The following is a 26019-nucleotide window of genomic DNA, read 5'->3' on the forward strand; positions in this document are numbered from 1 at the left end:
CCAGTGAGATATACCTGCTGGAGCGTGTGCTATGGGTGGGTGTTGTTATCGTGACCAGTGAGCTGAGATATGGCGTAGCTTTACCTAGCAAAGACTTATAGATGACCTGGAGCCAGTGGATCAGGCGACGAATATGTATCGAGGGCCAGCCGACGAGAGCATACAGGTTGCAGTGGTGGGTGGTGTACGTGGCTTTGATGACAAAACGGATGGCACTGTAGTAGACTGCATCCAATTTGCTGAGTAGCGTGTTGGAGGCTATTTTGTAAATGACATCGTCAAGGATCGGTAGGATAGTCAGTTTTACGTGGGTATGTTTGGCGGTGTGAGTGAAGGAGGCTTTGTTGCGAAATAGGAAGCTGATTCTAGATTTAATTTTGGATTGGAGATGTTTAATATGAGTCTGGAAGGAGAGTTTACAGTCTAGCCAGACACAGGTATTTGTAGTTGTCCACATATTCTAAATCACAACTGTCCAGAGTAGTGATGCTAGCCGGGCGAGCGGGTTCGGGCAGCGAACGGTTGAAAAGGATGCATTTAGTCTTACTAGCGTTTAAGAGCAGTTGGAGGCCACAGAAGGAGTGTTGTACGGCATTGAAGCTCGTTTGGAGGTTTGTTAAAACAGTGTCCAAAGAAGGGCCAGATGTAAACAGAATGGTATCGTCTGTGTAGAGGTGGTTCAGGGAATCACCCGCAGCAAGAGCGACATCGTTGACGTATACAGAGAAAAGAGTTGGGCCGAGAATTGAACCCTGTGGCACCCCCATAGAGACTGCCAGAGGTTTGGACAACAGGCCCTCCGATTTGACACACTGAACTCTGTCTGAGAAGTAGTTGCTTAACCAGGCGAGGCAGTCATTTGTGAAACCAAGGCTGTTGAATCTGCCCATAAGATTACGGTGATTGACAGAGTCAAATGCCTTGGCCAGGTCGATGAAGATGGCTGCACAGTACGGTCTTTTATCGATGGCGGTTATGATATCGTACCTTGAGCGTGGCTGAGGTGCACCCGTGACCAGCTCAGAAACCGGATTGCACAGCGGAGAAGGTAGGGTGGGATTCGAAATGGTCAGTGATCTGTTTATCAACTTGGCTTTCGAAAGACTTTAGAAAGGCAGGGCAGGATGGATATAGATCTGTAACAGTTTGGGTCTAGAGTGTCACCCCCTTTGAAGAGGGGAATGACTGTGGCAGTTTTCCAATCTTTAGAGATCTTGGACGATACGAAAGAGAGGTTGAACAGACTGGTAATAGGGGTTGCAACAATGGCAGTGGATAATTTTAGAAAGAGAGGGTCCAGATTGTCTAGCCCAGCTGAGACTATTCGATGCTAGTGCAGTCCGCCACAGGATGTTTTTGTGCTGGTCGAGGGCAGTCGGGTCTGCAGTGAACCAAGGGCTATATCTGTTCTTAGTTCTCCATTTTTTGAAAGGGGCATGCTTATTTAAGATGGCGAGGAAATTACTTTTAAAGAACGACCAGGCATCCTCGACTGACGGGATGAGGTCAATATCCTTCCAGGATACCTGGGCCAGGTCGACTAGAAAGGCCTGCTCGCAGAAGTGTTTTAGAGAGCGTTTGACAGTGATGAGGGGTGGTTGTTTGACCGCGGACCCATAGCGGATACAGGCAATGAGGCAATGATCGCTGAGATCCTGAATGAAAACAGCAGAGGTATATTTGGAGGGAAAGTTGGTCAGGATAATATATATGAGTGTGCCTATGTTTCCGGATTTAGGGTTGTACCTGGTGGGTTCCATGATCATTTGTGTGAGATTTAGGGCATCTAGCTTAGATTGTAGGACTGCCAGGGTGTTAAGCATATCCCAGTTTAGGTCACCTAACAGAACGAACTCTGAAGATAGCTGGGGGGGGGGGGGGGGGCAATCAATTCACATATGGTGTCCAGGGCACAGCTGGGAGCTGAGGGGGGTCTATAACAGGCGGCAACAGTGAGAGACTTTCTGGAGACATTCATTTTTAAAAGAAGAAGCACGAACTGTTTGGGCATAGACCTGGAAAGTATGACAGAACTTTGCAGGCTAACTCCTCTCCCTTTGTCAGTTCTATCTTGACGGAAAATGGTGTAGTTGGGGATGGAAATCTCAGAATTATGAAGGCTGCGTGGTTCCATGGTGTTTACAGTGCGGCAAAAAAAGTATTTAGTCAGCCACCAATTGCCTGTAATTTTCATCACAGGTACACTTCAACTATGACAGACAAAATGAGAGAAAAAAAATCCAGACAATCACATTGTAGGATTTTTAATGAATTTATTTGCAAATTATGGTGGAAAATAAGTATTTGGTCAATAACAAAAGTTTATCTCAATACTTTGTTATATACCCTTTGTTGGCAATAGGTAGGTGGGTAGGCCTTAAATACATCCACAGGTACACCACCAACTGTATGCGAACATGTTTACGCAGGGCCCAGCTGTAAAAGAGACCTTGGTCTCAGCCTCAGTGTTCCTTGTTGAAATGAAGGTATAATAATAATAAAAATCGACTCAAATGATGTCAATTAGCCTATCAGAAGCTTTTAAAGCCATGACATCATTTTCTGGAATTTTCCAAGCTGTTTAAAGGCACAGTCAACTTAGTGTATGTAAACTTCTGACCCACTGTAATTGTGATACTTTGAATTATAAGTGAAATAATCTGTCTGTAAACAATTGTTGGCAAAATGACTTTTGTCTTGCCAAAACTATAGTTTGTTAACAAGAGATTTGTGGAGTGGTTGAAAAACGAGTTTTAATGACTCCAACCTAAGTGTATGTAAACTTCAGACTTCAACTGTAGGTATATGAAAAGTTAGGATAGCCTGAACATATGAAAGTTGGTTTGGTGTCTCTAACTTGAATGGTTCAAGAGTTACTGTTTGTGGGTTATTTCATGCAGATGCATGCACATTTATTTAATGATAATTGATAAAAGTGTTAAAGAATTTGAAGTTAGGATAGCCTGAACATGTGAAAGTTGGTTTTGTGTCTCTAGCTTGAACGGTTCAAGAGTTATTTAATGCGAATTTCTGCAAATTTACACTATCGGTCAAAAGTAAAAAAAATTAAAACTATTTTCTACATCGTAGAATAATAGTGAAGACATCAAAACTATGAAATAACACATATGGAATCATGTAACCAAAAAAGTTGAGTATGTATTTGAGATTCTTCAAATAGCCGCCCTTTGCCTTGATGACCGCTTGACACACACACTCTTGGTATTCTCTGATCAATCTTGTTGTGCTCCATAAGGTGTTTCCATTCCCTCATGCTTGTGTAGACAAAATTCTGCCGCGTTGGGGTATTAAAACACATTAATCATTACTACCAACACACAAACAGCGAGTGAGTTAGCTACAGTATATCGACAATTCTATTTTTAGAAACAGAGTGTTTTCCAGACAAGGGTGGAATAGATGGGTATCAAATTGAATTACCAAATAAGAGTAACATGAGTTATCTGAAAAGATTTGGCATGGGTCCTCAGATCCTCAAAAAGTTCTACAGCTACACCATTGAGAGCATCCTGACCGGTTGCATCACTACCTGGTATGACAACTGCTCAGCCTCCGACCGCAAGGCGCTACAGAGGGTAGTGCATATGGCCCAGTACATTACTGGGGCAGAACTCCCTGCCATCCAGGACCTCTACATCAGTCAGTGTCAGAGGAAAGCCTTAAAAATTGCCAAAGACTACAGCCACATAGTCACTTTACCCCCACATTTCCTCGGTACCGGCACCCCTGTATATTGCCTCTTTATTGTTATTTTATTGTTGCTCTTTTATTTGAAAATGTTTTACTTTAGTTTATTTAGTAAATATTTTGTTAATTCTTATTTTTCTTAAAACTGAATTGTTGGGCTTGTAAGTAAGCATTTCATGGTAAGGTCAACACCTGTTGTATTCGACGCATGTGACAAATAACATTTGATTTGATTTAGGTGTCAAGCTTATGGTCATCTGGCAGCAGTGTGTAGGAGGGAGATTCCTAGATGTGAGAAGTGTGCAAGATGACATGAGACAAAGGAATGTATAGTATCGGTGGAAAAAGTGTGTGTAAACTGTAGGAGTAATCCTGGTTCTGGAGATAAGCGGTGTCCGGTGAGAGAAAGGCTGGTTGATATTGCCAGGATCAGAGTAGTGTAGAAGATGTTGTGTGCTGAGACAGTGACGAGAGTAGTAGAGAAAGTGCCAAGGCTCAGGAGAAGACCAAAGTTTATTACAGAAACAGGGGGCAGGCAAACGACAGGTCAAGGGCAGGCATAGGTCAGTAATCCAGAGCAGAGTCCGAAAGGTACAGAACGGCAGGAGGGCTCAGGGTCATGGCAGGCAGAGGTCAGTAGTCCAGAGTGGTGTGACAAGGCAGGCAGAATGGTCAAAAACCGGGAGAGCTAGAAAACATGAGGCGACTCCAGGATGCTGGCCTTCTAGGCAGAGTTGCAAAGAAAAAGGAATATCTCATACTGGCCAATATAAAGAAAAGACTAAGCGCAAAAGAACACAGACACAGGACAGTGGAACTCTGCCTAGAAGGCCAGCCTCCCGGAGTCGCCTCTTCACTGTTGACGTTGAGACTGGTGTTTTACGGGTACTATTTAATGAAGCTGCCAGTTGAGGACTTGTGAGGCGTCTGTTTCTCAAACTAGACTTGTCCTCTTACTCAGTTGTGCACCGGGGCCTCCCACTCCTCTTTCTATTCTGGTTAGCGCCAGTTTGCTCTGTTCTGTGAAGGGAGTAGTACACAGCGTTGAACGAGATCTTCAGTTTCTTGACAATTTCTCGAATGGAATAGCCTTCATTTCTCAGAACAAGAATAGACCGATGCGTTTCAGAAGAAAGGTCTTTGTTTCTGGCCATTTTGAGCCTGTAATCAAACCCACAAATGCTGATGCTCCAGATGCTCAACTAGTCTAAAGAAGGCCAGTTTTATTGCTCCTTCAGTTTCGATTTCAGTTGTGCTAACATAATTGCAAAAGGGTTTCTAATGATCATTTAGCCATTTAAAATTATAAACTTGGATTAGCTAACACAACGTGCCATTGGAACACAGGAGTGATGGTTTCTGATAATAGCCTACTATGTAGATATTCCATTTAAAAAATCTGCCATTTCCAGCTGCAATATTCATTTACAACATTAACAACGTCTACACTGTATTTCTGATGGTAAAGGCGGTTAAGCAGGAACCAATTGGATGCTCGAGAGGGGGGGCGTTCCTGCTGATGCAGGAATGCCCACATGCAGGAACACCCTGTATTGCGGGCCGCAATCACACAGTATTGGAAGCCGGAGCTGAAGGGAATCTCGTTTTTCTTTATTTTATCCAAAGTGTAAGGTTCTCGTTATTTTCATGTTATAAGTTATTGGATGCGTTCTCTCTGATTTTATATTCCACGTTCGATGTAGATACCCCTCACGTGTGTGCGGTTTTGAGTCGCGTTTGACAGTGCAGTGGCTTTCACCGTGAGCCAACTCAGCCAGGGCAGCGTTTGGTTAGCCATGGAGCCAACGTTACTAATTAGCTAGCGATTTATTCTTAGCATTGGGTAAACCATTCGGAGGGTGGTTGACAAGCGGTATCGCTAACTAACCGCATACATATCGGCATTTCTTCAATTGTCTCGTAACCCATATCTTGTCATCGATATTTTTTTTTTTAAATCGAATGTTACGTTAGCTAACGTTGAAGATAATTAGCTAGCTAAAAGGAGCAGGTGAGCTGACACCTTGTTTGACAGCTAAGTTAACGTTACTGTTAGATAAGAAGAAAACGCTAACTTGGTTGTTGCGTATTGTCAGTGTGAACTGTCCGTTTAGCTAGCTAACGTTAAACATTTGGGAACTCCGCACTGCACTAGCAGCTGCTAGCTTACCCTACACTAATGGTAGCCTGTCTGTGTACCAGCAGTAGCTAACGCGTTAGCAGCCTTCAACTCGAAAAAAAAACCCATCGAAGAAGCTTTCGTTGAGAGAAGACTCATCTAAACGGTAAGCGAGAGTTTTTCAAATATTCTACCAACCACTGTAAATTAGCTAACTAACTAGCTAGTCTACCTAATGTACTTGCCAGAATATACCGACCCTATCGTGAAGCTATTTTACACTGAGCTGCACTGAAGTCTGAACTCAATCATGGCTACATTAAGACACAATGGAGCTGGTGTGAGATATGGGTTGGAAAACGTACCTCAATGTAGGGATGGGATATGCCACTGTACTCCAAATCGTACCTTTTATCAACACTGCTCTTTAAATACTGCTAGTTTTCCCTGAAAACTGCCCTTTTTGTCCTCATGTTAACTAGCAGTAGCTAACAGCAGCCATTATGAAATTACATGTTTGGTTGAACAACAAATGAGCTGATTGGCTGACACTGCCATTCCAAAATGGCTGCGGTGGCTCCTGCTAGTTAGCATTACGACGAAAAAGGCAGTTTTCCTGGAAAACTAGCAGTATTTAAATATTCTCAATGTGGATGAAGTTAACTTTGAGTACAGTGGCATATCCCATTCCTGCATCGAGGAAAGTTTTCTGACCCATATCTCCTGTCGGCTCCAGTGTCTTTAATGTAAACATGATTGCACTCCGAACTCCGTGTATTGGCATGCGGCACTTGGGGTGGACACCCACCTCAATCAATGAGAGAAGATTTGAAATGGACAAGATGGTGGCGAAAACATTGGATTACTTCATGGAGCAAAACATTATTTTCATTTAAACATTTATTTCATTTAAGCATTTTCTTTCAATTCAAATTAACCCTCTGCAACAAGACATGGAAATTTAGAAGACACGTGTTGTCTTCCAAGTCGCTGTGCTATGCTTTACACAAACTACTTTGTAACGGCTGTATGGAAGTGTTGCTATATTTTGTTATGGTCTCAACATATGCACAGTGCCAAGCACTGTGTGTGTGTGTGTTAGTCATTTTCCCTCTACCTGTATTTTTGGGAGAATAGTTGATTTCTGGATGCATTGTTGGATACCCTACATATCATACAGTTTACTAGGAACTGTGTTGTGGGGGGGATTGAAAGCTTTACTGGAAATATAGCCTCAGCCTGAGCATACATGTTTTGGGAAGCACTATTCAAATACTCTTAGTTGTACGGGGATCAAATACCCATCATATACTATACAGCCTAAACTAACGGTACTCCACAATCTGGTTTGAATATCACAGAATAGCATGGTCTATTAGATTAGTTAATGTAGCCAACTTCAGTCCCCCCCCAACTCATCTTGCCTCATGAGCACATAAGAGATTGGATAGGAAAAGCATGTAGTGCAGATGAATGTACGCTGCTCACTCCCTGTGCAGCAGCAGCATATAGTAAATTGGTGTCAGAATGTCATGGGTGGGGCATGTGGTTTTTAGAGAGTAGCTTGTGTGGTTTTAGGGACAGGCTTGTCTTCAGTAGGTGAACCATTGATTCAACAGTCTGCTTCTAATGAAGCGGCAGTGTGGTGGGAGTTGCCTGCTGTGGCTGCCTGTCTCTGTCATCCACCTCCTGTCATCCACCTCAATTTGCTATTGCACTGGTGGCTGTACCCTAACTATCATTTGGTACATAAACACACGTAAATATGCAGTTTGAGCCTGTTTAGTTTACATTTTTTTGTTGGAACATGAAAAGGCTCGAGACATTTGATTTTCTATCCTTAGTTTGTACCATGTGTTATCTAGCCACATTTAAAATGTTTATTTTAATTTATAGATGAACTGGTTTGACTAGATTAGACATACAATTGATAGGCCTATAGATGGAAGTTCTATATCATAAATATAATTCTTTGAGATGGTGATTTGATAGCCCTGAGTAATTGTGATTCAAAGTGATGAGTCATCTCATTCTGTTCTACCCTATTCAAAATCACTTACATATTGTGTCTTGCCTATTCTCCCTCTGAATGGCACACATACACAATCCATGTCAAGGCTTAACAACTCTTCTTTAACCTGTCTCCTCCCCTTCATCTACACTGATTTGAAGTGGATTTAACAAGTGACATCAATAAGGGATCATAGCATTCACCTGGTCAGTCTGTCATGGAAAGAGCATGTGTCCTAATGTTTTGTATCCTATCTATCTGAGAACTAAGAATCACCTAAATTAAACCTAGACAGGAAGATCTGAAAATACCCACATCAGTGTTAATTTTATGTTTGAGCAAAGAACAGCATAAGCCATGGCAAAATTAATTGAATTCCATGAAACTTGCTTTAAAACTGCATTTTTCACTCCGCTGCATTGCAAAATGGGAGTAATTGCAGGAAATCAGCTTTAAAAACAGAAATAAAAACATCTCTGCTCCATGGATAAATTTGTAGAATTGCAGGAAGTTGGCTTAAAAATGCAACTGTTTCTATACCTTTTTGATCCGGATAAAATCCTGGGGTAGATTCACCGCCATAGAACCCTATCCCTACTCATCAGTTTGTCTACCTGAGATCTGCTTCTGTGTTTGCAGCAGCAGCAGCAGTGAGGATGGTGGCTTTTTCTAGAGAGACGTGAAGAGATATTTATAGATCTTTGCCTGAGCACAGATCTGGTGCTACTGCTGCTTCTCTCGTTCTCCTCCTCTTCCCCCCCCTCTCTCTATTCATCCTCTCCCCCCCTCTCCTTCTATCTACCCCTCGATTTATCTGTTTATCTCTCCTTCTCGCTGTCTTTCCCTCCACGCCTTGTTAGATGTATATAATCCTTCCACTGCTTGCTAAATGTAAATAATTGATCAGACCGGGAGGCTGGGAGGGGATAGGTGACTGGTTGCAGGGCTCTGGGTCCAGGTTTACATTGGACATGTGTGTGTTGGTTGCATGGCTGTGGGTCCAGACTGGATCAGACCTGCCATTACTGTCATTAGCTCAACTTCCATCCAATTGAGGACAAATTTGAATGCGAATATTCTAAAATCTGTATGAAAACAATATGCACATTGTCCCACAAGATGTTTCCATCAATTGTACTTTTTGCGGATGAAAAGCTGTGCGTGATGATGTAGTGCACATGAAAATAACTTTTTTTTGTGGTTAAATTCCCATGTATCGAATTAAAAAAAATACAAGTTACTGGTTTATCCCAAAAAAAGGTTGCGTTATATAGCGACTGTTCCCACTCTGGTCTTAGCACGTGTGCTCTTGCCAACAGCTCACAGATACAGTGCAGGTATAGCCTACATGATGACATTGTTATGGACAAAGTAGCAAGATAATTTTTTTGTCAAACTGCAGTCAAGAATTGATCATCATGTCACCAGAACAAGACCCTCGATATTTATTGGAAAGGAGCATCATCGCTGTGCACTTTCACCACCCTGTGAAGTATATCACTTATTTAATCTGACATTTTTAGCCTAATAAACTGCATGCTTTCCCAAATCGTAGGGGGAGGACCCCACAACATATCATCGCGTGACTCCAAGTTACTTTGGTATGATGGTTATTATATAAATATTTCACATAAAATAATTTCCCACCGCCAATTCTAGCAATTCTATTTTACAGGCAGAAAAAGATCCCACCTTGTCTAGCATATTTTATTTTGTTGACATTTGGTAAGTTTACAGACATTAGCTGTTTCAGTCAGGCCTGTCGTGACATTATTTTATTCAGTCAACATGTACTTTTATCGCAGAAAAAGGTTGGGGGGGGGAAACTGGTTTGTGTTGCAAAGGAGAGGTTTGAGGCAGCAAACCACTCACTGGGAGAAGACATGAACCGGTATCGAGGGGGAGAGAAACTGGATCATCAGTCATCACTATTAGAGCTGATATTTCAGTCACAAGATGTCCAAACAAAAGCACGCAATAAATCCATTGTTGTGAGATGTATAAATTTGGGGCAGCAGGTAGCCTAGTGGTTAGAGCGTTGGACCAGTAACCGAAAGGTTGCAAGATCGAATCCTCGAGCTGACAAGGTACTGTTCCTAGGCCGTCATTGAAAATAAGAATTTGTTCTTAACTGACTTGCCTAGTTAAATTGAAGGCACATTGCAGTTATCACGAAACTACCACGAACAGGTCCCGATCATCATAAAGGGGAAAAATAAAAATGTAACATACCCAATGCAACAATGCTGTAACGTTAGTATGAGATTTGCATCGTTCAAATTATATGCCATGAATATAAGGTGCTCGGCATGTCATCGTTGTTAAGTTGAAAAATGGCAATGAAAGGTATGTGACAGCAGCGAAACAGCCTGCTCTGCCCCCCAGTCAGTACAGTATCGAGTCTGCTGCTGCTCTCTGTGCTTTTAGCTGACCCTACTTTACGCAGCTATATATCTTTATATATTTATTTCCATACTGTATACTGTATCGATTTTATTTCTATATACATTTATCTTTCCTCCGCTCCTGACTGCATATGCTGCCATAGAAATTGAATGACTAGAACGTACATCCCCATTCAAGTCAGTGAGGGCATAATAGGTGGTCATAAACGGTTATGACAGTTTTATTTTCATCCATAACCTTCGATTATACGGTAATTGTGCAAGCCCTAATGTTTATCAGTGCAGTGCCCAGCTAGCTAAAACTCCATCCCTGTGTTTGTCAGTGACGCTAGCTAGACGCAAGCAGGCTACAACAATTTAAATCAGCTGATGAAATTACTTGTGACCGATATAGCCTACTTGTACAGGAATAGAGATGTTTTTACAACTTTCTCACTGTCTATCAGAGTATGCGTCTGTCTGCCCCAGTGCCTGTGTATCATTGTGAGTGAGCCATGCACAATTTAGGTCACAGGAGACAATGGTCCCAAATAGATTTTTAATTTTGGAATATTGATAAGTGGCAGTTGATGTCAAGTGCGCGTTGTCTCTGCTAATTTAGGTTAAAACACTTAACAGACTAGATTGATCACTATTGAACACAAGGGCAAGTGGCAACTCGATAAAGGGGTTATGGGCCATGTGTTTGGTTTGAGATTCAGCCTGTGACTACATTTGATAGAACGTCATAGCCCTCTAGCGTTCATACGGAACTGGACTATCATACGCAATAGGACCAAAATCTGCACGTGGAGTTGTAATGTTTTGATTTTGTTTGAATTAAGCAACAATATTGTATTTAACTAGCCTAACATTTGCCATATTTTTGTCATGATGCATGAGAGCGTGTGCGCATGCATGCATACATAACGGTGTCTGATGTGAGAGAGGTGCATGCAGTTCATACTAGAGGTCGACCGATTAATCGGAATGGCTGATTAATTAGGGCCGATTTCAAGTTTTCATAACAATCGGTAATCGGTATTATTGGACACCGATTTGCCTTTTTAAAATTTTTATTATTATATATATATATATATATTTTTGCACCTTTTATTTAACAAGGCAAGTCAGTTAAGAACAGCTCTAACCACCTGCCTTACATTGCACTCCACGAGGAGCCTGCATGGCAGGCTTGACTACCTGTTACGCGAGGGCAGCAAGAAGCCAAGATAAGTTGCTAGCTAGCATTAAACTTATCTTATAAAAAACAATCAATCTTAACATAATCACTAGTTAACTACACATGGTTGATGATATTACTATGTTATCTAGCGTGTCCTGCGTTGCATATAATTGATGCGGAGCCTGTTCATTTCTCATTGAATCACAGCCTACTTTGACAAACGGGTGATGATTTAACAAAACGAAAAAAAATCGCTGTCGTTGCACCAACCATAAACATAAATGCCTTTCTTTAAAATCAATACACAAGTATATATTTTTTAACCTGCATATTTAGTTAATATTGCCCATTACAAAGGGAAGCACAGCCAAGAGCTGCCCAGTGACATGCCTACCAGATGAGCTAAACTACTTCTATGCTTGCTTCGAGGCATGTAACACTGAAACATGCATGGGAGCATCAGCTGGAAGACTGTGTGATCATTCTCTCCTCAGCCGATATAAGTAAGACCTTTAGACAGGTTAACATTCACAAGGCCGCAGGGCCAGACGGATTACCAGGATGTGAACTCCGAGCATGCGCTGACCAACTGGCAAGTGTCTTCACTGACATTTTCAACCTCTCCCTGTCTGAGTCTGTAATACCAACATGTTTTAAGCAGACCACCATAGTGCCTGTGCCCAAGAACACTAAGGTAACCTGCCTAAATGACTACCGACCCGTAGCACTCACGTCTGTAGCCATGAAGTGCTTTGAAAGGCTGGTCATGGCTCACATCAACACCATTCTCCCAGAAACCCTAGACCCACTACAATTTGCATACCGACCAACAGATCCACAGTTGATGCAATCTCTATTGCACTCCACACTGCCCTTTCCCACCTGGACAAAAGGAACACCTATGTGAGAATGCTATTCATTTACTACAGCTTAGCATTCAACACCATAGTGCCCTCAAAGCTTATCACTTTGTATGATATGTATGATTTTCTCTTTCCTTTTGAGCCAACGGCAAGAAGGTACCAGAGCCTACCGTTATAATGGGTTCTCTCTAGATAACACAGTCACACAGTACATGGAAAGCATGAGGTGTGGCTAACATTTGCAAGCTTGAGCTAGCATACACACTCCGTAGCACAGAGTAGATCCTCCATATGACGTTGAGAAATAGTGCATTGTAGGTAGTTTAGAAGATATCTGGAAATAAGTGAATAAATATGTAATAATGCAAAAACATAACTGTTTGTTCTACACTAACTTTTGTCTGAAAATTAAATATACATTTTACTCTACTACGTTACCCACTCCAGTCAGCAGATGGCGGTGTGGGAATTTAAGGCAATGCTGTTGGTGTGATGTAAAATCTAGTGGACGGAACGCTTCTTTCAGCAGCAGCAACAGTTTGTCCGCCACCTCGGTAGCTTGCTAGCCAAAATAGCCAAACCAATAAAGCTCTATTAGCCACGGTGTTTTAAACCCTCTTCTGTCGTCTAGTTAGTTATCCAATTTAAATTCATTTTTACGGTGTTGTTATTAGTCAGCTAGCGGGCTGGTTAAGTTAGCAATGACCTAGCTAGCTAACATCCTCGACCATGCGGTCACTAAACTACTCTACTCCTGCTGAAGAAGAGGTCTGCTGGACGGAGGAAGAGGATATCACAGTAAAACAAGAAATAGAGTGTGAGGCTGTTACAGTTAAAAAGAAAGACTCGTTGAGTGAAAGAAGGATTTAACTGTAAAAGAAGTGGAGGATGTAGTTTATGGAGTGAAAGAGGAGGAGGGGGAGATGACTGTTACATGGAAAAAGGAGGAAGAAGAAGAGGAAACTGGATATCTGGGCCCCGTTTCCAAAACAGATTTTAAGGCATCCAATGATGAACTTAGCCGTATGATTGTTTTGAGAAACCGGGCCCTGATTAACACTAGTAAGTACTGTCTTAAATGCTTCTTCACCTGCATTGCTTACTGTTTGGGGTTTAAGGCTGGGTTTCTGTACAGCACTTTGTGACATCAGATGATGTAAGAAGGGCTTTACAAATACACTGCTCAAAAAAATAAAGGGAACACTTAAACAACACAATGTAACTCCAAGTCAATCACACTTCTGTGAAATTAAACTGTCCACTTAGGAAGCAACACTGATTGACAATACATTTCACATGCTGTTGTGCAAATGGAATAGACAACAGGTGGAAATTATAGGCAATTAGCAAGACAACCCCAAAAAGGAGTGGTTCTGCAGGTGGTGACCACAGACCACTTCTCAGTTCCTATGCTTCCTGGCTGATGTTTTGGTCACTTTTGAATGCTGGCTGTGCTTTCACTCTAGTGGTAGCATGAGATGGAGTCTACAACCCACACAAGTGGCTCAGGTAGTGTAGCTCATCCAGGATGGCACATCAATGCGAGCTGTGGCAAGAAGGTTTGCTGTGTCTGTCAGCGTAGTGTCCAGAGCATGGAGGTGCTACCAGGAGACAGGCCAGTACATCAGGAGACGTGGAGGAGGCCGTAGGAGGGCAACAACACAGCAGCAGGACCGCTACCGCCGCCTTTGTGCAAGGAGGAGCAGGAGGAGCACTGCCAGAGCCCTGCAAAATGACCTCCAGCAGGCCACAAATGTGCATGTGTCTGCTCAAACGGTCAGAAACAGACTCCATGAGGGTGGTATGAGGGCCCGACGTCCACAGGTGGGGGTTGTGCTTACAGCCCAACACCGTGCAGGACGTTTGGCATTTGCCAGAGAACACCAAGATTGGCAAATTCGCCACTGGCGCCCTGTGCTCTTCACAGATGAAAGCAGGTTCACACTGAGCACATGTGACAGACGTGACAGAGTCTGGAGACGCCGTGGAGAACGTTCTGCTGCCTGCAACATCCTCCAGCATGACCGGTTTGGCGGGGGTTAGTCATGGTGTGGGGTGGCATTTCTTTGGGGGGCCGCACAGCCCTCCATGTGCGCGCCAGAGATGGCCTGAATGCCATTAGGTACCGAGATGAGATCCTCAGACCCCTTGTGAGACCATATGCTGGTGCGGTTGGCCCTGGGTTCCTCCTAATGCAAGACAATGCTAGACCTCATGTGGCTGAAGTGTGTCAGCAGTTCCTGCAAGAGGAAGGCATTGATGCTATGGACTGGCACGCCCGTTCCCCAGACCTGAATCCAATTGAGCACATCTGGGACATCATGTCTCGCTCCATCCACCAACGCCCCGTTGCACCACAGACTGTCAAGGAGTTGGCGGATGCTTTAGTCCAGGTCTGGGAGGAGATCCCTCAGGAGACCATCCGCCACCTCATCAGGAGCATGCCCATGCGTTGTAGGGAGTTCATACAGGCACGGAGGCCACACACACTACTGAGCGTCATTTTGACTTGTTTTAAGGACATTACATCAAAGTTGGATCAGCCTGTAGTGTGGTTTTCCACTTTAATTTTGAGTGTGACTCCAAATCCAGACCTCCATGGGTTGATACATTTGATTTCCATTGATAATTTTTGTGTGATTTTGTTGTCAGCACATTCAACTATGTAAAGAAAAAAGTATTTAATTCAGATCTAGGATGTGTTATTTTAGTGTTCCCTTAATTTTTTTGAGCAGTGTACATTTGATTGATTGTTCACCAATCTAAGGACCCTGGGACTAAACACCTCCCTCTGCAACTGGATCCTGGACTTCCTGACATGCCACCCCCAGGTGGTAAGGGTAGGTAACAACACATCCGCAACGATAATCCTCAATAAATGGGCCCCTCAGTTGGTGTGTGCTCAGTCCCCTCTACTCCCTTTTCACTCATGACTGCACGTCTCCAACACCACCATTAAGTTTAAACATTAAGTGGACAACACCCTGTCGTTCTCAACTAACATCAAGGCGGTGGCCCGTTCCTGTAGGTTCATGCTCTACAACATCCGCAGAGTACGACCCTGCCTCACACAGGAAGCGGCGCAGGTCCTAATCCAGGCACTTGTCATCTCCCGTCTGGATTACTGCAACTCGCTGTTGGCTGGGCTCCCTGCCTGTGCCATTAAACACCTACAACTCATCCAGAACGCCGCAGCCCGTCTGGTGTTCAACCTTCCCAAGTTCTCTCACGTCACCCCGCTCCTCCGCTCTCTCCACTGGCTTCCAGTTGAAGCTCGCATCCGCTACAAGACCATAGTGCTTGCCTACGGAGCTGTGAGAGGAACGGCACCTCAGTACCTCCAGGCTCTGATCAGGCCCTACACCCAAACAAGGGCACTGCGTTCATCCACCTCTGGCCTGCTCGCCTCCCTACCACTGAGGAAGTACAGTTCCCGCTCAGCCCAGTCAAAACTGTTCGCTGCTCTGGCCCCCAATGGTGGAACAAACTCCTCACGACGCCAGGACAGCGGAGTCAATCACCACCTTCCGGAGACACCTGAAACCCCACCTCTTTAAGGAATACCTAGGATAGGATAAAGTAATCCTTCTCACCCCCCTTAAAAGATTTAGATGCACTATTGTAAAGTGGCTGTTCCACTGGATGTCATAAGGTGAACGCACCAATTTGTAAGTCGCTCTGGATAAGAGCGTCTGCTAAATGACAAATGTAATGTAAATGTAAGTTTGCTGATGACAACAGCTGTAGGCTGATCACCGACAACGATGAGACAGCCTATAGGTAGGAGGTGTGAGACCTGACCGTGTGGTGCAAGGACAACTATCTCTCCCTCAACGTGATCAAGACAAAGGAGATGATTGTGGATTACAGTAAAAGGAGGACCGAGCACGCCCCCATTCTCATTGATGGGGCTGTAGTGGAGTAGGTTGAAAGCTTCTAGTTCCTTGGCATCCACATCACCAACAAACTAACATGGTCCAAGCACCACAAGACAGTCGTGACGATGGCACGACAAAACATATTCCCCCTCAGGAGACTGAAAATATTTGCCATGGGTTCTACAGCTGCACCATCGAGAGCATCCTGACAGGTTGCATCACTGCCTGGAATGGCAACTGCTCGGCCTCCAACCGCAAGGCACTACAGAGGGTGGTGTGTATTAGAGGTCGACCGATTATGATTTTTCAACGCCGAAAAAGCTGATACCGATAAATCGGACGATTTTATTTGTAATAATGACAATTACAACAATACTGAATGAACACTTATTTTAACTTAATATAATACATCAATAAAATCAATTTAGCCTCAAATAATGAAACACGTTCAATTTGGTTTAAATAATGCAAAAACAAAGTGCTGGAGAAGAAAGTAAAAGTGCAATATTTGCCATGTAAGAAAGCTAATGTTTAAGTTCCTTGCTCAGAACATGAGAACATATGAAAGCTGGTGGTCCCTTTTAACATGAGTCGTCAATATTCCCTGGTAAGAAGTTTTAGGTTGTAGTTATTATCGGAATTATAGGACTATTTCGCTCTATACCATTTGTATTTCATTAACCTTTGACTATTGGATGTTCTTATAGGCACGTTAGTATTGCCAGTGTAACAGTATAGCTTCCGTCCCTCTCCTCGCTCGAACCAGGAACACAACGACAACAGCCACCCTCGAAGCAGCGTTACCCATGCAGAGCAAGGGGAACAACCACTCCAAGGCTCAGCGCGAGCGAGTGACGTTTGAAACGCTATTAGCGCGCGCTAACTAGCCAGCCATTTCACTTCGGTTACACCAGCCTCATCTCGGGAGTTGATATGCTTGAAGTCATAAACGGCGCAATGCTTGACGTACAACGAAGAGCTGCTGGCAAAACGCACCAAAGTGCTGTTTGAATGAAAGTTTACGCGCCTGCTTCTGCCTACCACCACTCAGTCAGATACTTGTATGCTCAGTCAGATTATATGTTGCGTATAATTTTTTTCTAGCATGACACGCTAGATAATATCTAGTAATATCATCAACCATGTGTAGTTAACTAGTGATTATGATTGATTGTTTTTTATAAGATAAGTTTAATGCTAGCTAGCAACTTAACTTGGCTTACTGCATTCACGTAACAGGCAGTCTCCTTGTGGAGCCGGGGCCAAGCTACCTGCCTTCCAGGACCTCTATACCAGGCGGTGTCAGAGGAAGGCCCTAAAAATTGTCAGACTCCAGCCACCCTTGTCACTCTGGAACAGAATAATTAATGTGTTGTCATTTGGAGTCACTTTTTATTGTAAATAAGAATGGGATCTTTTTCCACACTACATCCATGTGGATGCCACCATGATTATGGAGTATCATTAAAACCTCTTGAAACTAGCAATCCCGGATCCGGGATCGTAATCATAGCCTCAAACGAATTAGCATAACGCAGCGGACATAAATACCCCTAGAAACTTTTCCTATTCATGAAAATCGCAAATAAAATAAATATATTAAAACACAAGCTTAGCCTTTTGTTAACAACACTGTCATCTCAGATTTTCTAAAATGCGTTACAGCCAACGCTAGACAAGCATGTGTGTAAGTTTATCATGGCATAATGCTATGCTAGGCTCTGCTGGCAGCAGGCAACATTTTAACGAAAATAAGAAAAGCAACCAAATTAAATAATTTACCTTTGAAGATCTTCGGATGCTTTCACTCAGGAGACTCCCAGTTAGATAGCAAATGTTCCTTTTTTCCAAAAAGATTATTTTTGTAGGTGAAATAGCTCTCGTTTGTTCATCATGCTTGGCTGAGAAATCGACCGGAAAATGCTACCACTACAACGCCATAATTAACACGGCAAACGTTGTTTAGGATCCATCCTCAAGGTGTTTTTAACATATATATTCGATAATTATATCCGTCGAGGCAATTGGTTTCTCATAAGAAGCGATTGGAAAAATGGCTACCTCAGTATTTTACGGAGATTTTCTGCGGGAGACACCATGTGACCACTTGCTATATATGGTCCCTTACGGCTATTCTTCAATGGAAATGCGTTAAAAGACGTCACAATGCTGTAGACACCTTGGGGAATACGTGGAAAACGCTCATTCACAGCCATATAAGGAATCATTGGCATGAGGCGGTTTCAAAAAATGCGGCACTTCCTGGTTGGATTTTTATCTGGGTTTCGCCTGTAACATCAGTTCTGTTGCCTCGCAGACAATATCTTTGCAGTTTTGGAAACGTCAGTGTTTTCTATCCAAAGCTGTCAATTATATTCATAGTCGAGCAGCTTTTCGTGACAAAATATCTTGTTTAAAACGGGAACGTTTTTCATCCAAAAATTTGAATAGCGCCCCCTAATGCTTACTGGTTTTAATGAATTGTGAATAATGATGAGTGAGAAAGTTAGAGGAACAAATTCCCTCTCCCCTTTGCCAACAACCAGGTGTATGATCTTTGTTCCTCTTTCTCACCGAAGCACAACCAAAACAAACTGTAAATGCAGCCCAAAAATGTGTAGACACGCTTGATGTCAGGGGTCACGTTAATGCAGGATTCTGCATTTTTCACACAGAAAAGGAACGAAAATATCTTGCTGCTTTTTGTAAATGCAGATCTAAAATGCTTCTTATTTGTAAACTCTGTTTAGAAAGGATTTTGCTCCAGATCATGTATGTAATGAAATTAGGCCTGTCTTTGCTCACATCATTGGATCACCAGACAGCGCTCTGAATGATGTGTAAGATACTTTTCTCTAGTACTTTCCTCCATTGTAGTTTTTCTCTGGTAGCAAGTTAAATTGCAAAATGGTTAATGTAGCTGGCTACATTCTTTCAATGATCAACATTAGAAATATGATGGCCATGCATTGTTTTTGCAAAAAACGACCTTTTTTGACTAAACTAGTTTACTTGTGACTGCTAGCGATATAGGCGGAGATGCAAAGGAAAAAGCCATATCTCAGACTGGCCAATAAATATAAATGACTAAGATGGGCAAAAGAACACAGACACTGGACAGAGAAACTTTGCCTAGAAGGCCAGCATCCCAGAGTTGCCTCTCCACTGTTGAGAATGGTGTTTTGCTGGTACTATTTAATGAAGCTGCCAGTTGAGGACTTGAGGTGTCTGTTTCTCAAACTAGCCACTAATGTACTTGTCCTCTTGCTCAGTTGTGCACTGGGGCCTCCCACTCTTTCTATTCTGTTTAAAGCGAGTTTGTGCTGTTCTGTGAAGGGAGTAGTACACAGCGTTCTGCGAGATCTTCAGTTTTTTGGCACTTTCTCGCATGGAATAGCCTTTATTTCTCAGAACAACAGTAGACTGATGAGTTTCAGAAGAAAGGTCTTTGTTTCTGGCCATTTTGAGCCTGTAATCGAACCCACAAATGCTGATGCCCCAGATACTCAACTAGTCTGAAGAAGGCCAGATTTATTGCTTCTTTAATCAGAACAACAGTGCAGCTGTGCTAACATAATTTGCAGAAGGGTTTTTGAAATGATCAACTAGCCTTTTATAATGATAAACTTGTTATAATGATAAACTTGGATTAGCTAACACAACGTGCCATTGGAACACAGGAGTGATGGTTGTTGGTAATGGGCCTCTGTACGCCTACTATGTAGTATTTTCCATAAAATAATCTGCCGTTTCCAGCTATAATAGTAATTTACAACAATGTCTACACTGTATTTCTGATCAATTTGATGTTAATGGACAAAAAAAGTTTTTCTTTCAAAAACGAGGACATTTCTAAGTGAACACAAACGTTTTGAACGGTAGGTTATATGGTTTAAAATGCGGTGCAATTTCGCCAGTTATTTCTGATAAGTGCAAATGTCATGTGTAAGATGGTCCCTGCATTCAGTATAATGTTAAGTGGACATTCCTTCTCTTTCTCTTCATATTGGGTATTTATCCAGCTCCTATGAACAGTTTGGATGTGTGTAAAACCCTCCGGTTTGTTGCCTTGTCTTTATTATTATGCGCCCACGGGGAGCAAATATGTTGCTTATAACTGTATTTAGACACAGCCTATTTAAAAAAGTTATGTTTTTATTAGAATTATACTGTCTTTTTAGATCTTATCAATAGCCTGGTGAATTGAATCTTGCTTATTGACTACGTTGGCAAGTTCATGTCCAGACAGCAATTTGCAATTGATAATTTGCAATTAGGCCAGTGTGAATGCTGTAGCCTGTGTTTTAACCCTTCTTTTTCCATATTGGAGCAATGCAATTAGAACAATGTGGACTGCAAACATGTGCAAAATATTAAGCAAATGCGGGACATTTAATGAACTAGGTTATTACGGACTAACAGATTTGAGAACGAAATGGGATGAAAGACCATAAATAAGCAACTTGGAGCAACCACATATTTAGCCATGGAGCATGTTCTGATTTGCCAGTGAGAGGGCACGCCTCGACACACCCACCTCTTGTTTATAATCTCAACCCAGCCCTTTCGCGCCGCTACTGGTCCTGTAATTCCGGTGAAACATTTCATTTCAAATCCAAAATACTGGAGTGTAGAGCAAAATGTACAACTGTTATCTTCACTGTCAAAAAATGTGTATGTTCTATGATTTATTTTTTTGTGCACACTTAATTCAGTGCATCGGTCTGATTATTTCTCAAGGTAAACTGAAATTCCAATTTTCTGAATTGACCCCAATCCTGCTGTTCTTCTGACCCTTTTCAAGTCCAATCCAGCCTCTCTCTTTCTGATGCTGCTGAACTTTTGACTGCCTTTACACATTCTGTGCTGCAGTGAGGGCTTGTTTCAGGCAGGGAGAACTAAGGAAGATGATTCAAATCCATTCATCCTGTCTAGGGAATGATCTTTTCCCCCTGCTAATGAGCTCTTTCTTGCAATCTTTTTTTTCTTTTTTTTCTTTCTTTATGCCCATCCATACCCCTGCAGTGCATTTCTCCTACCAACACCAGTTTGTTTTTCATCCAAACCCAAGGGCACTGAATGAGACTAGTGTAGCAGAGAATCTAGCGCTGTTGGTTGTAATTGAGGACTTGATGGCTAGAGATGGTCACATGGCTTGCTTTTGTGGATCTAGGTTATATGTGGCTTCCTATACAGCAAGGAGGGATGCAATGCAAACCTTGAGTGGGTGAATGGAGGAATGAACATTTCATTGTCCGTTTCTCGTCATTGAAGTGTGTCTTGCCGTCGTGCTGCTCCCCCAGTGACATAGTCCTTTAAACAGCTGGGTTTCCTCACTAGCCCTGGGCTGCCTGTCAGCGCAATTATATTGTTACTGAGAGAGAAAGGGAGAGGGAGTGCGAGGAAGGGAGGGTTGGTGAAGGAGTAGAGTAAGGCAGAGCAGTGTGCACATGATATAGTGAGAGGAGAGTGCTTGCTCGCTCTCTCGCTCACCGTCTCTGTGCTTGTACACTTCATTCAGAAAAAGGGGCAGTCAAAAGAGGGGTCCTTCCTTCCTCGTTTACAAAAACCTCGACATAGCTCCGACCATGTACAGCTAGCGAGGACAGACAAGACCGTGAGTGCTCCCAGACCATAAAATAAGCTTTAGGCTAGATGCCCGTGGGGGACGGATGGATTCTCCTCGGATACAGTCAGTTTTTATTGAGACTAAAGTGATGTCAGCGATCTGCTAGCATAGCGATATGTTGTAGCCTGTCGTTCCACCCGATCATTCATCCTGCAAAACCTCTGCATGGGAGCTGCAAATCTCTAAACACAGTAAGCAAGCGATGTGTTTGCGTGTGCGCCACTGTGTTTTGTATTATTCACATTTACCAGTTACGCCGGATGTGTCAAAGTTAAACTTCAAACTATTATTCGGTGGATTGCCTTAGCTTATCGCCTCTTATCGGTCTCTGTTCGTGTCCTGTCTTTTGTAACGTTGCTAAAGTATGATTTAGCTTCCTGCCTGGCTCTACAGTAGCTGACATCTATCTGGAGCTTAGAATAGCTTCTATAAAGTACAGTTTTATAGGGCTGGGAATTGCCAGGCACCTCACAATACGATATTATCACGATACTTACGTACCGGTTATGTATTTTTGATTCTGACTTCATTGTGATTCAATGTTCCAAACATATTGCTCACCATGTGTCTGCTGCAGGGAGATGAGAACATTAGAAAACAAGTTTTGATCAGTCAAGGAAATAAAAGTGCTGAAAACAAATTGGCTCCCTATTTTAAAAAGCATTGGAAAATGTTGGTGCAAAAAAATATTATTGTGATATTGTCAAAACGATAAGATATCATTAAAATAATATTCCGGTATGTAACTTTCCATTTGTCCCCATAGCTACGGTTTTATAATCAATCTATTTACCCTTCTGTGATCTGTTCACCTGCATTGGTTTTTAGATGGTTTGGATGTACTGGTTTTAATTGTGGTGTTAATGAAATCACCGACTATCTAACTATGTCTATGGACTGTTCCATTTTAATAGTGGTGCATGTAGGCTATGCTGCATAATTATGGCTTTATATATTGTGCTAGTGTGTGGGTTGGCTAGTGTGAGAACACACACTTTGGTGAAGACAGTGCTGAGGTAATGAGGAATTCCCTGCTACTGTGTTGGCCTGTAGGCGGGCGGGAGGGGAGGGGAGGCCGGGGCAGGGGTGGAGAGTTGACAGGAAGGATCCGTCACTTTGGGACCTGTCATGGAGCAGAGAGGACAGAAGGGAGGTAGTAGAGGGAGGACAGAAGGGAGGTAGTAGAGGGAGGGATAACAGAGACTGAGCCAGGAGAGATGGAGACAGGGAGTGAAAGAAGTGGGGAGGAAGGGAGTGGGAGCGAGGTCACCCCGTTGGTGGCTTAGTTGGTTTGTGCATCTACGCAGAGAAGAGGGGGGGGACACAGACAGAATTTGTCATAAGGAGCCTGCTATCCATGGAGATGTGTTCTGTACTGTAGCTATATGTGACAGCAAATAGATGATTCTTACAAAACATTGGGTGGGAACATCTGGCTAACCGTTAAGACTAACACAGAACATAATGTGCTAGGAACAGAGAGTGGGGTGGAGAGATGTGGAGAAAGTGGATGCAGGTGACAGAAGAAAAGAAGGTGGGTAGGAGATGGAGGGAGAAAAGAGTGTTTGCTAGAGGGAGACGGCGAGGGGGAGAGAAGAGCGCGTACGAGAGGGGGAGAATCTCAATTGCGTACTCCCCGCATCCTTTCTCCTCGCCTCCTTCTCTCAAAACCCATTGGATGAGAAAGCCAGAGGTCCCTCCCCTCTGACCTTCTCCTACAATGGGTTTTGAGAAGGCAGTGAGGAGAGAGTATGCAATTGAGATCCTCCCAGAGACTGAGAAAGAGAGCGCAGCAGCAAAATCCTCTTGAATAAAAAAAATCTGCTATTTATAGCATAGTGTCTTCTTCTCTCCTCCCCTACACCAATCGCTCTCTCTCTCTCTCATTTCTCTTTTGCGCTTTCAGGTGAATGAAAATCTGCTTTCTTTATCCCGTAATGCTTGGTCTCGCCTCTTTATACTATAGCCATTTTCCCGAGGCTTCTTTGTCAGCAGATGGTTTTTGTGACTGTCACTTTGTGTTACTGTCTGTTTCTATCTCATGTGGGGAGTGTTTAGCAAATCTATCTCTGATGAGACCTGGGAGATATGTTGATGGGTGTGTATCAGATAGTATGGATTAAATAAGGTGTTGCCTAGGTTTTAGATGTCAATATCAGAGGCTATTAAGCTGCTATTGATTTGCAATATGCACCCGAGAGCTTGACATTAACATTTTTAGCCACTTGTCCTTTGGACAAGTTGCAGGGCACTACGCTGACTTAAATGTTTAAAAACATTTTTTTTTACAAGGGGAGCACATGTGCACCTAAGTAAAAAAATGTAGGCACACACAGATTTTTAGGAGCACAATGAAAACATTTTGAGGTAATAAAGCTAGAATCCTTAATTCTAGGCACACTGGTGCTCCTAATTTAACATTCCAGGTCACACATCAAAATATTTACTCGCACATTTGAGTAAAATGGTCGCAATGTAGAGCCCTGAGTATGCCAGATTTAATTTCCGAAAGCTAAAGTCACTTAAAAATAATTGTCTGTAACACCATGGGCCAAAAGGGGGACTGTATGGTCGTTATCAAGACATGGCCAATGTTGAGTAGAGGGAAATCCCAGTTTTCCAACGGTGTCAATTTTTCTCATATTGAGAGTTTTATAACCAAAATGTATAGGATTGTATAATTAACGCGCATCAGTTCATCAACTGCGTGTTAGCCATTTGCGGTTATTCACGAGTGCTGATGGAGTATTTTATCAGACATGACAATGACATTAATACATGCTATTAGCTAAATAGTTAAGTACCAACATAGCCAGCCCAGCTACACAATGTTTTAAATAGGTTATGTAGTAGACTATCCTTTTAATTTATAAGAATACTGCTGCAATGTCTCTCTCCTCGAGCCCACTGGCACACATGCAGGTAATGCACACACCTTGACATTTCCAGGATTTTAATGACCGAACGAACCCTGTTTGCCTACCAAAAATGATCTTGAGAAGGCACAACATGTCGTTTTTTTGTCACGGATGGGCTATTGCAGCCGACGACCACACCGGGTTCCACTCCTATCAGATAAAAACAAGAAAAGGAGGCTCCAGTGGGCACGCGATCACCAACAATGGACAACTGAGGAGCGCAAAAATCGTCGAATCCCGGTTCCTTTTGCATCATGCAGATGGCCATCAGGATTTGGCGTAAGCAGCATAAGTCCATGACCCCTTCCTGCTTGTTGTCAACGGTACAGGCTGGTGGTGTAATGGTGTGGGGAATGTTTTCCTGTCACATGTTTGGTCCCTTGATACCAATTGAGCATTTCCATGCCCAGAAGAATTCCGGCTGTTCTGAAAGCAAAGCCTCAATTTCTCTGGGAATGGAATTCACAAGGTGTCAAGTGTTCCACAGGGATACTGGCCCGTGTTGACTCATATGCTTTGAGTTGGCTGGATGTCCTTTGGGTGGTGGACCCTTCTTGATATACACAGGAAACTGTTGTGTGGAAAAACCCAGCAGCGTTGCAGTTCTTGACCCAAACTGTCGAGGGCTGTGGCGGTAATGAAATGTTGTCAGCCGGTTATTGTCATACACAATGCCACACGTTTCAAGTTTTGAGGGAGCATGCAATTGGCATGCTGACTGCAGGAATGTTCACCAGAGCTTTTGCTGCTTGAGAATTGAATGTTCATTTCTCTACCATAAGCCACCTACAACCTAATTTTAGGGAATTTGGCATTACGTCCAACTGGCCTCACAACCACCACTCACGTGTAACCACGCTATCTCAGGACCTACACATCCGGCTTCTTAAACTACAGTGAGACCAGCCTCCCTGACTGCTGATGCAATTTAGGATTGTTTCTGTCTGTAATAAAGCCATTTTGAAGGGGAAAAACGAATTCTGATTGGTTGGGCCTTGCTCCCATGTGGGTGCCCACCCTTGGCTGCGCCCCTGCCCAGTCATGTGAAATCCATAGATTAGGGCCTATTTATTTTATTTAAATTCAGATTTTCTACTATAAACTCAATAAAATCTTTAAATGTTGCATGTTGTGTTTATATTTTTGTTCAATATATATTCCTGTCTCTTACATTGCGTGTTCTGATAGGGTTGATTCTCCAGGGGGCAGAGGGCTAGGCTGGTGGGAAGGGAGCAAAAGGAGTGGCTGAAGAACCTACAGGTTTATCTATGGGCTAGTGCTGAGCGATTAGTGTTTTTTGAGGTTGTTTCTGTTAGATAATAC

At 42.9% G+C, this 26019-nt stretch overlaps 1 protein-coding gene across 1 annotated transcript in view; it reads left to right on the forward strand.

The window, feature by feature from the left end:
- The first annotated feature begins 5247 nt into the window (after positions 1 to 5247).
- LOC115135364 (R3H domain-containing protein 2) overlaps positions 5248 to 26019 on the forward strand; it is a 75122-nt gene continuing 54350 nt past the window's right edge. Inside the window, 1 exon segment of the mRNA XM_029670036.2 lies at positions 5248 to 5993. The gene's annotated coding sequence lies outside the window, so the exon portion shown is untranslated.

Source organism: Oncorhynchus nerka, linkage group LG2, assembly GCF_034236695.1.
Source record: "Oncorhynchus nerka isolate Pitt River linkage group LG2, Oner_Uvic_2.0, whole genome shotgun sequence".
NCBI lineage: Eukaryota > Metazoa > Chordata > Actinopteri > Salmoniformes > Salmonidae > Oncorhynchus > Oncorhynchus nerka.